The sequence below is a fragment of the Gracilinanus agilis genome, chromosome 1, assembly GCF_016433145.1.
Source record: "Gracilinanus agilis isolate LMUSP501 chromosome 1, AgileGrace, whole genome shotgun sequence".
NCBI lineage: Eukaryota > Metazoa > Chordata > Mammalia > Didelphimorphia > Didelphidae > Gracilinanus > Gracilinanus agilis.
In genome coordinates this window covers 42,418,929-42,430,983 of record NC_058130.1, presented here as the reverse complement: position 1 = coordinate 42,430,983, position 12,055 = coordinate 42,418,929, and positions in this window count along the sequence as shown.

The window sequence follows — 12,055 nt, the reverse complement described above, 5'->3', positions numbered from 1 at the left end:
GTTTATTTTGCTGTTCTTGCTCTCTCTACACATTGCATCTTACTAAAATATCTATTCTTTTAGGGTAGATTGGAGAACAGATTTTTTTCTCTAGTATGAATTTGATTGAACATTTGCCAATGTCCCTTCTAAAATGCATATATCATGAAGGTGTGATTTTCCATTTTTGTCTTTGAACTCCCACTGTCTAGAACAGTATCCTGCATTTTTCATAAGACAACAAGCAGCATTTACATACCATTTTAGGTTCACAAAGCAATTTATGAATACAAAAATTTGTGTCACAGTGGCTCGAGGAAGTAGGTGTTATTTTTATTCTGATACTTTAGATGAAGAATCTGAAACAGGTAGAGGTTAAAATGACTTATTTAAGGTCACATAGTACTATTAGCACTGTAACCACTAGCTAAAGGAATCTTGTTCTCATATAACAACAATAATAATCTTTGTTGGGAGACATATACTAATGAATTTTAAACTTGCTAAATCCTGATCAAATTTAGATGTTCCAGAAAAATCCTTGAAAATCCAATCATCCCTGTGCAATAAAGCCAAAAGTATGGCTGTGGTAAATGAAGTGTGAATGACAAGTAGAAATATGAAGGTCTTGGCTTCTCTTCTATGTGTCCCTTCTTTTCCAGTCGAACTGATACAATTCTAGTTCAAATCTATTTTTGTTGTTCAAATCTTCATTTGTTTCACTTGTATCCAATTCTTTGTGATGCCATATGGAATTTTCTTGGTAAAGATACTAGAATGGTTTGTCATTTCCTTTTCTAGCTTAGAGATGACAAAACCAAAGCAAATGGGGTAAGTGATTTGCCCTGGGTCGTATATCTAGTAAGTCTCTGATGCTAGATTTGAACTCAGGGAAATAAATCTTCCAGATTCCATGCCCTGCTCTATCTACTATGTCACCTAGCTTCCCTAGGAAATTTATTATCTTACACAAAATATACTGTAATATTTTCTACTTGAACAACTCTGTATATGACATTACATTAATCTTCCTAAAATAATTTCCATTATTCTACTCTCAAAATATTCAGTGGCTCCATATTGCCTATTGTGTTGTAGAATTATTAGGATGCTAAACTTGGAGTCCAAATGTTCTGGTTTTATATTCTGTCTATATTAATTATGGATTGTAGGTGGCCTATAACAAACACATATCTCACTATTTTTTAGTAGGGAAATTTTAAATATGTATGACTCTGGAAATTCACTTAATTTAAACCAAGTAGATGGTTCAGTGGATTTTGGATATCATTAGTTTGGATACTGTCAGATTCAGAATCAGAAAGCCCTGAGTTCACATCCTGATTCCAATATTTACTGGTCCTGTAACTCTGGACTAGTCTGTTTGGCTCACAGATGTTATTTCCTTTCCAAAAAATAAGGTGGTTGAACTTGATGGCCCACAAATATCTTTCCAGTTATATATCTATTTTCCCAAGACAATGTATGTCAAGATCTTTGCCAAAGTCAATATGATATAAATGTCATTATTATTTTAAAATATTATTTCGAATAAAGTCCAAAGCCATTTAGGAATTAAGGGCTTCTGTGGTATGAATGTGGGACCAAAATCTGCCTTTCCAACTTCTTCTACTCCTTCTTAATAGGAATGCCAAGCGTATCTGCTCATTGCTTTCCATATCTACCACACCAGTTCCACGCCTTTGCTCTTGTCATTGCACATTTATTGTAGGGCTTTTTCTACATTATCACCATTTATATGCCTCCTAAGTTTTCCTTCAAAAATCTGTCCAAACTCTAATTCTATATTTTTTTTCTTTTCAGCACTAAATTATCATTCCACTCTATGAACATTTATCTTAGAGTTACCCAACATGCATTTTTGAAGTGCAAGTGCATACTATGAGCAGCCATTGTGCTAAATGTGAGTGGGGGATACACACAAAAGGGTGAAACCAGGACTCCTGCCCTTGAGGAGCTCACATTAAAATAGAGGAAACAACATACAAAGAACTATATGCATCAAGATTTCTACAATGTAAGTAGAAAATATCAGAGAAAAGAAACTAGCAGTGGTTAGGATTGGTTTTTAAAGGTCTCCTTTAGAAAGCAAAATATATAAGATGAATTTTGAAAGGACCTAGAGAATCTAGGAGAGGATGAGGAGGGAAAGCAATCCAAGGATAAGTAATATACAAAAAAAGGCTCCAAGATGAGAGATGGAGTAGTGCCTCAAAAGAGCTAGAAGGCATCTTTCAGAATATCTATACCAAATTCCAAAATTTGCAAATGAGGAAACTAAGACCTCCAGAGGCTAAATGGTTTGCCTTGAGGTTGCGCAGTAAATAACATACTTCTGGATCAAAATCAAGTTTGTCTATTTGTTTGCTTTTTTTCCATTGGCCCATGTTGCTTTCCTAGCTCTTACTACCTAAAACCAATTGTTTGTCCATTATTTTCTGCCTTCGCTTGTCAGGAAGCTCTTCATAGATTTATAGATATTTCTCTGACTAATTTATGAACTTGGAGAGTAAAGATTATGTATTATACTTCATTTCCCACAGTTTCTAGAAGCTTCCTCAATAAATATTTTTTGATAAAGATAATGTTTTTTCCCCTCATCAGATACCCACGAGCAGAAAAAAGACTTTAAATTCCATAAGGCATTTTGTTTTAAGATAATAATGTTTCACAAAAGGCAAATTGTGTTTCTAATCCCTAAACCAGAATACAATTCAGAAATATAGATAGATGACAATTTTTTAAATTTTTTCTCCTTGGTATGGTTTGGCATAAGTAGTATGCCATGATGAACCACATGGATGAAAGGAAAATTAAATTTTATTGCTTATATGCACGTGTATTGGTCTCCAGGAATACTCAGGAATTAATCTGGCTCCTGATGTCAAGGACTTTGTTGCCATTCAGAAATCTTGGCCAAATCAAAGACTACAATTGAGAGCAGTGAAAAAAAAGGTTATTTGTTTCATGGGTGTGTATGTGTGTGTAAAGCTATGCATATACTCAAACATATGAGAAGATAGATGACAGAATGCATTGATAGCTTCAGGAGCCATAGAGAGAAAGGAATATGCATTAATTATGAACCTACTCTATGCCAGGCATTGTGACAAGTGTTTTATGAGTCTCAATATTTTTAAAAAAACAGCCATGACCAGACAAATTGTTTTTTTTCTTAAACTGATCCCTACAAGAGATAGACAGATAGATAGATTATTTACATGCATACACATATATACATATGTGTATGTATATATATATATATATATATACACACATACATAGAATTTATGTATGCATGTATTTTTGGAGGGAATAAAGAGGGAGTCTCTTCTTCAATCTGAAACTGCACACTTTGAAAATAAATTATAGATTAAAATTGTCTGGTAAGAATTCAGAACTGGAAATGAGTGGTTGGTGATGTTTCCATATCCTAGCAAAAATGCCTGCTGGTACCTCTCCTTTTGTCAGAGACTGATAAGGGCTGTCCTATCTTGCAGTCAAAACATCTCACTAAAAAGCTTCTTTGGCTGGAAAGCCTATCTTGGAGTATGTTTGATTTCCTGGCTGCCTTATTTGTTTACAACAATGCTCTTAAAATTGTCTCTACCATCTGTGTGAGGTCTAGTTGTTTGAATGAGAATGAGATATTAAAATGCCATCCAGATGTCTAGATGCATATCTGCATTAACATATTATGCAAATTGTCACAAGGCATTTTTTCTTTTTAAACAAAAAATATTTTTAGATGGAGTGTAAGAAAGTAAATCTGTGGAAGCTAAAGGAAATGAAGAAAGGAAAACAAGATGCACCAGATTTACCCAGCTTATCTTTTCATAATCATATCTCGTAAGAGTGGCACAAAATTGACGTCTGTGTGTGTGTGATTTTGCAAAGGAAAAAAGTACATTTTAAAAGAAAACTCTCTTTTTAAAAAGGGCTAGAAACTCATTCTTAAAGTTTATTTCTTGAAACCAAAATCCAAATATCAGGAACATAGTAGTAAAAATGCACAACAACTCCTCATTGTCTTTTTCCTTCCACTAAGGCCATCTCCATATCTTCAATCACAATTTTTAACTTAGCATTGTGAAGCAAGAGTAAAAATTCCTATTTTCAATTTTCTTTCCATTCTTTAGTGTGGAATAAAACCTTCTGGTGTATTGAAAAGGGTCAGTGAAAATTTCAATGGGACATATTCAGATGTTGATATATTCTCTAACAGGTGTTCTTATTCGTGTGTGTGTGTGTGTATGTGTGTGTGTGAGCATATGTGTATGATGGACCTCTTTCATTGTTCAGTGAAACCTATGGACTTTATGCATTAAGCTATTTTAAATTCATGAAACAAAATAGATAAGATTATGTAGGAAGACAAGAATAAGCTTTTATTTATTGCCTACTATGTGCCAGGCACTGTGCTAAACATTTTTTAAAAAGATCTCATTTGACCTTCATAACACTGTAAAGTAGATATTATTAGTATTCCCATTTAGATGAGGAAACTGAGGCAAATAGATGTTATGTGACTTGTCCAGGGTCATAGCCGGTAAGACTCTGTAAGTCAGATTACATTGAAATAGTTATTTTGTTAAGATTCTTAGATCCAAGGTAAAAAAAAAAAAAAAAAAAAAAACCTTCTGAACATTAGAAGTACCTAGGCAAATTTCTAAATAGGACACTGTTTATAGAAAAGCAATAATTGGACTTTGAGTTAATTGATTCTCTCTAAATGTTCTAGTCCAGATGAAATGGGTAATTGCTTTTTATCATCTGAGCCCATTTCTATATCCAAATGGACTGTGGCTTGGCAGAAATATACAGTACAATTAACTATAACTAGTCTATTCTAGCCCATTTGGATACAACTTAGACAAAATCGATATTTGGTGACCTAGATTTATCATCTGAGACATCTAGAAGCAAATCAAGCAGCTTATTTCTTCAATTTAGTGATTCTTGAATTGGCTTCTTATTGATATAGCCTTGCTTCCCAGTATCCCTACTTGTATCTCTGAATCATTTATATTAATATTTTTGTCAATAATGTGCATTTTAGGGTGTGTCTAAATTCCACTGGAGACCATCAAAGACCACCAACAAAATTTTATATAGTCTACTTGAAAGACCACTACATTCAGAGACAGGAAGCCCTTGTTTAATTCTTGTTCTAACATTAAGTCCTTGAATTAGTCATTAAATCTCTAACATTCTTATTTCCATTATCTGTAAAATGGAGATAACACTATATTTGCCAGTCAAGGATAATCCAGCTGCTAACAATAGTGTATGATGAAAACTGTGAATAACTTAACTATTATCAACAAGGCAAGGATAAGGATACTAGCCAATTCAAAAAGTCTCATGACAATAAAAGGCTGTCTACCACCACAAAGGCAACAGATAGTCTGAATGTAGATTGAATCACATCATTCACTTTATTTCCTCCATGATTTTCTCTACGGTAATTAATATATGTTTTGTTTCACATGGCAAATGTGGAAATATATTAATTTTTAATTTATTTTTTAAATATTTTCCATATTTACATGATTCATTTTCTTTTCTTCCCCTCTTTCCTCCCCTCTCCCAGAGCTGACAAGCAATTCTACTGGGTTTTACAAATATTATCATTTGTTACCTATTGGAAATAAGTATTGTAAAATATATGTACAGCTTATATCATATTACCTGCCTTCTTGAGGAAGAGATAGTGGTTAGAGGGTGGGAGAGAACATAGATTACACAATGTCAGAAAATAAAAAAAATAAATTTCATTAACATGTAAAATAATAATACTTCTCAACACTTGTGAGAATACAATAAAATATATAAAGTATTTTGAAAACATTAAAGTAATATATGTTAGATAATGACATTATCATCATCTGTAATATTGTAACAGTTTCCTCACTTTCTCCTTCTTTCTGGTCCCTCTTATTTTCAACTTATTCTTCTCAGAGTTGTCAATTTTAAAAGAAAAGAAAAGAAAGAAAGAAAGAAAGAAAGAAAGAAAGAAGGTGAAAGGAAGAAAGAGAGAAAAGGAAGAAAGAAAGAAAAGAAAGGAAGGAAGGAAGGAAGAAAATTAAGGAAAGAGGACCAAAAAAAAGAAAGGAAAGAAGGAAGGGAGAGAGGAAGGAAAGGAGGGAAGGGGGAAGAAAGAGAGAGGGGAAAGGTGCAAGAGAGGGCAGGAGAGAGAGGGAGAGAGAGATGGAAGAAAGAAGTAAGAAATCTTCCCATACTGTTCCTCAATTTTTCAATACCTCCTTATTTCTAGGTGATTTATCCCCATTGATCAATTATTTCAACCTGGAATCTGCATTTTGACTTTATTTTGTTTTTTACAAGTTGATACAATTTTAATAATTATTTTCTGACATTTTGTGATCCATGATTTTTCTCTCCCTCCCACCCTTCACCAAGACATACAAATAGGTCATATGCATGTTATCATACAATACATATTTTCATGTTTGTCAGGTTGTGAAAGAAAATCCTTATAGCTTACAGTAGAGAAAAAAAATCATAGAGCAAATAAAGTGAAGAATAGAATGCTTCAATATCCATTCAGAATTTTATCAGTTCCTTTTAAGACTATAAGGGCTCTTTCATGACTCCCTTAGGGTTGTCCTGTAACTTTGTATTTCTTATAACAGTTAATTCATTGACAAATTATCATAGTACATTATTTCTGTTATGCTGTACAATGTTCTTCTAGTTCTGTTCACACAGTGTTGAATCATTTAATATAATCCTTTGCATATATTTATGATTATCTTTTTTTATTATTTCTTATGGCAAGTTGTGTAAATAACATATAAATATGGCATGCAAAATGTTCCAGAAGAAATAGCATATTATACTATATTGTATAGTATATAGTATAGTATATCTATAGTATAGTACATACCATATAAGTGGCGATGGCAAACCTATGACATGCATGTCAGCACTGATACGCATAGCCATTTTCGATGACATGCAGCCACATGCAGTCGCATACAGAGAAGTATGGGGCCATATGCCGAGGATGAAACATTTGCTGTACTGTAGTGTAGACACTCTGTGCACTACAGATGACAATTCTACCTATATTAATTGACCTATTTTGGTTTATTAAATACAGTTATATATTATACTTATACATTTTTGTTAAACTATAAATAGCACAAAATTATGTTTTTTCTTTCCTCAAAGCAACACACCACCCAAGTTATGCTCGTTTTTTTGGCGAATTTTGACACACCAAGCTCAAAAAGTTGCCCATCACTAAGTATAAGAAATAACATACTATAATATATATTATATAATACATAGTATAGTATTGTATTACAATTATAAACCACAACTTATCAAGCCATTGCCCAACTGATGGACAGCTCTTCAGTTTCTAGTTCTTTGCCACCACAAAAAGAATTGATATAAATATATATTTTTTTCTATGAAGATGTCCTTTCATCCAGGCTTTGATCTATTTGGGATACAGACCTAGTAGTGGTCAAGCTGGGTCAAAGGGTTTTCAACACTGCATTTTTTATTGATGAGTTCAACTCTGGTGAAGATCACCTTTTGTTGAGAAGCTTCTCTTATGTTCATTTTCTTTTCAGCTTTACTCAGTCTCTGCAGTACTCTGTTTCCTCACAGATTGTTTTATCCTTGCTTGCAACCTGATAGCTTGATCTGGAATTCACCATCCCTTAAAGGTTTCCATTCATATTCTTGACCCTCAACTTAAACTCACTATTCAGATAACTCCAATTCCTTAATAGTTTTGTCATCAAACAGGGTAGTTTTCTTGTTTCCATTTAAGTTTTTCTTCTCCAATTAGTGTGGTAAAAAACGAACAAGTAAATAAACAATAGAAATCCTTGAGAGTAGAGACAAAGTTATTTTCTTACATGTGAATCCTCAAAGTTTTGCAAAATGGCAGAGCTGGTACTTAATAAAAGTTGCATGTAAGTAGTGCATATGTAGGTAGGTGTGGATGTAGTGGTTAGTGTATCTCTCCTCTCATTTATTTCTAGGATAAACTATGTGATCCTCAGCCTGTCACTTTAATCCTTCCATAATAACTCCTCCCTACATTTCCAATATTCTTTCATCCTATTCCTTTCTCATACATATTCTCTTTTTCAGGCAAACTGGTCACCTAGCTGATCCCACTCCAAAGCATTCACTCAGTCTCTTCTGTCTCATCTGGATTCCATTCCTCCTCCATTTCTACCTTTTAATTCTTCCACTCTGTTGAAGGCACAGTTCAGATTTTTCCTTATACAAAAGGACTGCCCTCATTCTTCCAGTTGTTAATGCTCTCTCCCCCTTGAAATTTATTTTTGTAACCTTGTATATAAAATATTAAGGTTGCTGTTTTTTTTTTAATTTTACATATACACATGAAACAAAACAAAAAACAAACACAAATCTCTGAACTCATTGTTTCATCTCCTCCTTCCTTGCATTTCCAAAGTTTCTCTTAGTTTTCTTAAGGTTTAAGCTCTCATGCCATCTTTTAAATAAGCCATTCTTATCTGTATTTCTTTCTCCCTAAATTGTTTCTGGACGGAAGTGTTGCAATCGTATGCTCATCCTCATTACCCAGGACAGTGTCTGGCTTAATAAAAGATTATTAAATTACGTGTTGACTTTGTCAAACTTAGAGGATTCAACTAAGTGATATCTTTAGGCTTCTTTTAATCTTTACCTCTGTCTCTCTAAAGAGGTCCATGTATCAGTGATCACAGTATTTTTTATGTGTATGTGATGAGAAAAAAAAATCCTTACTCAAAGATTCAGAAACACTTTGCAATGTATCTCTCTATTATCTTGGAGAGAAAGGTGGGGTAAATCAACTTAGCAACTAAATAGTCATATTTCAGGACTATAATCTACAAAGAACAACTTGTATGATTTGTTCAATGACAATCCTTGACAATGTAGATTTCTTTCCAATATTTTCACATTCCTTTATAGGTTGTTTGATACTTTTTGATCATTTCTTTTTTAAGGGGACCAAAGAGAACAGAGAAGTGGAAAATATAGAGCAGGCTACATTGTCTCTGAAAAATGATTTCTTAAGTTTTGCTTGAACACCTCCAATAAGAGGAAACCCATTACTTTCTGAATCATCACATTCTACTTTGGATTGTTTTAATTAGTAGAAACCTCCTACCCATCTATATATACATTGTTATTTGATCTTTTTGCTGATAGGAAAGGAAACAAGTCAAATAATGTTCCCTTGACAGTCCTTGAGATAGTTCAAGACAACTATCATGACCCCTTTTTTCCATGTTGAATTTCCCCATATACTTCAGCTGATCTTCTAATAAGAGGAAGACAAGGTCCCTCATCATCATGAATACAGTAAAGTTTGAGGAAAGAGATCAGAGGATCAAGGTTCAAGTTCTTCACTTCATTAATAATTTCCTATGTCACCTTAGGCAAGTTCTCTAAATTTCCAGGATTTTAATCTCCTTGTCTAAGAGGTCTTTTCTCCCTCTAGTTTTATGAACATTATCTTTATCCCCCTTTAGGTGATATGTCCCATGTTAATTCACTTACTAAAGAGCCCTGGAATGATGGGAACTGAAAATCATAAACAAAATGTAATCTGAACAAAGAATGAGGAGATTTTCACCTTACTCTTCAATAGCATGCCTTTTTCAATATATTCCAAGATTTCTTTTTTGTCAAGTCAGATTGACTCATGTTGAGCTTATAGTTTACTAAATCTGCATCATTTGTCAGATGAACTGCTTAACCACAACATTCACTGTTTTCTCAGTTTTGTGAAGCTGTTTTTGATGCTATTGTTCTCAAATCTAAGAATTTATATTCACCCCACTTAAAATTTCACTTTACTGCACCCATCCTAATGTTTTCTGTCAAGATACCATTGAATGATATGCTGGAGCAAAAGTATTAACTATCCAACCCGTATTTGTGCCATCTGAATATTTTATTTCTTCTGATTATTGCTTGAGAGTGTGGCTTTAAAAAATGTAGCAAGGAGTTCTGGGTTAAGATGGCGGTAGAGTAAAAAGCAGCTCTTAACAGCTCCTGACTGAAATACACAAGACTCCTCAAGGGGACATAAAAACAAGTCCAGACGAATGGAGGAACCCCACAACAGGGTGCAGTGTGGAAGGTACGTGGAATCGAGGCATTTCCATGCTATAAAGGGGTGAAACAGCTCTCACTAAATCAGGGGCTGAGCAACCACCGCACCCCCACCCCTACCCCACACACCACCTATAGCGCCGAAGCCAGTTAAAAAGAAATAGAGCAAGTTTGGGGCACCCATTGAGTCATTGGCAGCTCCAGGGCCTGTTCCTGAGAGCAGCAAGATTTGGGACCCCAAAAAGCCAAAGAACGCACGCGAACTCTGAGCGCGGGAGATGCGGAGGCGTGGGAGGAGGCAGACACAGCCAGGAGCTAAAGCTCTGAAACCCTGAGTGGGGAAGAAGTGCAGACGGGTATACGACTGTGGAAGTAGCGCCCTGAGACTTGTAAAGGAACCTCCAGCAGAGGATCAAGCAAGGGGATCCACCAGGGGGCTTGACCTTGGAAAAAACCAGAACTCAGACCTCAGGAGCCAAAAGACCATGGACAGACCCCGAGCACGAGGATAAAGCTGAGAAGCTGCTGGGCTAATGATGGCTAACCAGACTCCAGAAGTTCAGAAGAGAAAGATAAACAACAAGAAAAAGAAGTCTTTAACACTCGACAACTTTTACACAGAGAAAATCCAGACAACCGAGCAAACAGAGGAGGAGAACAAACAAGCATCTGGAGGCATGCCTTTATAGCATGGAAATGCCTCCTCAAATAAGGAAAACTCCTCACAAACTATGGAAGAGTTAAAAACTGAGATTCTGAGGAAGATGGAAGAGATCTGGCAAGAAAATAACAGTTTAAAAGGTAAAATCTTACAATTGGAAAGTGAGGCTCAGAAATCAAATGAAATGATAAGCAAATTGAACCAGATTGAAAAAGAAAACCAAAAGATCATAGCTGAAAACCAGTCTCTAAAGGCTAGAATTGAGCAGTTAGAAGCTAATGATCTCTCAAGACAACAAGAACAAATAAAACAGTCAAAAGACTGAAAAAATAGAAGGAAATATGAAATATCTCAATGAGAGAGTGACAGACCAAGAAAACCGGTCTAGAAGAGACAATTTGAGAATAATTGGTCTTCCATAAAAACCAGAAATTAATAGAAACCTGGACTCCATACTAAAAGAAATTATTCAGCAAAATTGCCCTGAAGTCCTAAAACAAGAGGGCAATATAGACATTGAAAGGATTCATAGAACACCCACTATATTCGATCCAGATAAGAAAACGGCCAGAAATATAATTGCAAAATTCAAGAGCTTTCAAGCAAAGGAAAAAATCTTACAAGAAGCCAGAAAGAGACAATTCAAATATCAAGGAACACCAATCAGGATCACACAGGATCTGGCAGCCTCCACGCTAAAAGACCATGAGGCCTGGAATACAATATTCAGAAAGGCAAGAGAGCTGGGCCTACAACCACGGATCAACTACCCATCAAAATTGACTATATATTTCCAGGGGAAAGTAATGGCATTCAACAAAATTGAAGAATTCCAAGTATTTGCACAGAAAAGACCAGGGCTAAATGGAAAGTTTGATATCCAACCACAAAAATTGAGACAAACAATGAAAGATAAATAAGAAACAGAGGGGAAAGAAAGAAAACTTATAATTTTTAATTTTGCCTTTTTAAGGGCCTCAGTAAGATCTAATTATCTGTATTCCTAGGTAGAGAAATGTTATGTATAATTCTCTGTAGTGAACTCTATTCACTATTATAGTATTCACTATTATAGTAATCAGAAGAATAATTCACAGGGTGAGGGTGGAACACTAAATAATCTAAGATGACATGAGGGATGGGAAAGAGGGGGTGAATAGCAGGGGACACCAAGAGAAACTTGAGTGAATAAGAAAAATGGGATATTCTATTACACACAAAGAGGGTATGGGAAGGACAGGGGACAAATACTATTATAAGAAGGAGAGGAAGAGA